We start from the raw sequence: 2,429 nt of genomic DNA on the forward strand, positions 1-2,429 counted from the left end.
TAGATATTTTTTATCATCATCAGCCTTTAATCCATCAATCCTAACGTATGCAACATCCCTTGATGTTTGTTCCAGCTAGAGATCGACTAAAAATCCATATATTATGTGCCATCACCCTGTAGAAGAAGGAGAGTTCAAATTACTAATTGCTACTTAACTAAACATAGTAACTATGTATTAGGTAAGTAATCTGTGACTAAACTAACTAAACTTAGGGGATTAGGGAAATTCTACCCAAAAATATCCCCAATTTGTTTGCCTACCGGAGTTTGTTTGCCTAACTAAATGATCTTTTAGTTCTTCAGCATACATTTCTAAGTAAAACCGCGGGTATTTCCGAGTTCCCTTGCACCTGTACTGCAGGCATTAGGTCACCGAGTCACGGTCAGACGTGACTTCGTTGATGTTCGCTTAATGGACTAAACTTAATAGTTATTTAGATGATCGTGAGAGCACAATTTAGATGGACTGAGAAAAGTTTTGTGGAATTTTCAAAGAGCGCACATGATTTCAGCAATTTTCTCTTCTCAGGATGACAGCACCCATGGTTTCTGAAATCTTATGAAATCAGGGTACAGTCAACCTCATTGCTATACTATAATGTTTGACAGTAACTTTAGCAATAGCATTGACAAAAGCTCATCCTAAAAGCTTTCCCCTAATAAATAGCCTTCAAAAACAAAAGACGAACGAAAAGAAATTTTCCAAGTCTAAACAGACTTTGCAACTACATACAAATCACTATACCCATAAAAAAAACTATCTAGGTATACAAAATATCTGCCTCATCTTCCATCTATCATTACCTTTAAGGCCTAGATCACATCATACACCTTCATACAGGATCTGGAAGTGCGAGGGGGGTGCGGAGTGCGGGGCGGCCTGCCGTGTCACTCACGATACTTTCAATGCCAAAATATAATAGGGTCAAGATCTCGTGTGTGTACTTACAGCGGTAATGTAAAGGATTTGCTTGTGGTGTAAAGGGTAGGTGGTAGCGGGTTGAAAAAATAATGTTATCGAGTGATTTTACTTGCTGAATAACGGTTTTATCTATAGCATAAGGTTCTCCTGTGTGTCTGTTCAGTGCTATGAATTATTTATTTCCTTATGTATTTTTTTTAATACAAAACAAGCGTCTCGTAAATGTACTTTTGTATATCAAAACGTAAGAAAACAATTGAGCATCGGTGGTCGATTCTGTATGCATAGTATCTGTTCTCTATGCTTGACAGCTTCCAACTACCTTTTTTTAGAAATCAACTTTTATGTGCATTTGTTTGTAGGGGAACTCATTTAAAAAATAAACATACATACTAAACAAACATTTTTATATAAAAAAAACTGTCAATAAGCTCCAATGAAGCTTCCCGCTACCGCTTATGCCTCAAGCCGCACAAATTATTGAAAGTCTTAAAGTTTTTGCAGCAACCGCCGTAGGTGATCAAGTGCTATGTGACATAGGCCAGCTAACTTGCCGGACCACTGAGCTTTACATACCTACTTACATCGTCCGGCTAAAAGTCACCTGCAGTACCGACGAAGGATTTCCACAATCCGACAAATGGTGACAATTTAATGTGCATTGCGATTGACATTTATTGAATTGAGGTGTTAGTTATTAGTCATTTATTAATTGGCTTTTAAACTTGAGATATACTGTATCAATTGCCCATACAATAAACTATAATTTATTCTGACGATCTTTTCCTCAGATCCTCCTTAGAACACATTTTTGCACATCATTATTTACTTTTTCTTGTCCTACCAAAAGGGTGCGGCGTCATCTTAACAGGGAAACATTGAGCATTAATCGCCACGTTCGCTCAATGCGGAATGACGATCCTTTACCTTGCATTTTACAAGTATTGTCGTCCAAAAAAAAACTTTGTACAAAAAACTTAGAAAAGTTACTTCCGTACTTCCCTGCTGACCTGGAATAAAACCCTTACACTAGCACTGAGAGATATAATAAAACTTCGAAGGCGAAAATCATTGCATCAACTCATCGGTTAGGCTCCTCGTTAACAAATCATTCGTCTAAGGGCCTATGCACACCACGTTTTTTAAACGCGCCGACGACGCGCGTTTTGGGAACGCGCGTTTTTATCCTGCAGAGCAGTTTGTTGTCGTTTGTATCGATGCAAACGCGCGGCACCGGCGCGTCTGTATCGATACAAACGCGCGTTTGCATCACGTCTGCATCGCTACAAACGCGCGTCGACGGCGCGTTTTTATCCTGCTGAGCAGTTTGTTGTCCTTTGTATCGATGCAAACGCGCGTCACCGGCGCGTCTGTATCGATACAAACGTGCGTTTGCATCACTACACACGCGCGTTTGCATCGCGTCTGTATCGCTACACACGCGCGTCTGTATGTATACGTGTGTGCAAAGGTCTACAGGCTGCGTCTGACTTGCGTACGTATCG

The sequence above is a fragment of the Helicoverpa zea genome, chromosome 24 (genome assembly GCF_022581195.2).
Source record: "Helicoverpa zea isolate HzStark_Cry1AcR chromosome 24, ilHelZeax1.1, whole genome shotgun sequence".
NCBI classification, from domain to species: Eukaryota; Metazoa; Arthropoda; class Insecta; order Lepidoptera; family Noctuidae; genus Helicoverpa; species Helicoverpa zea.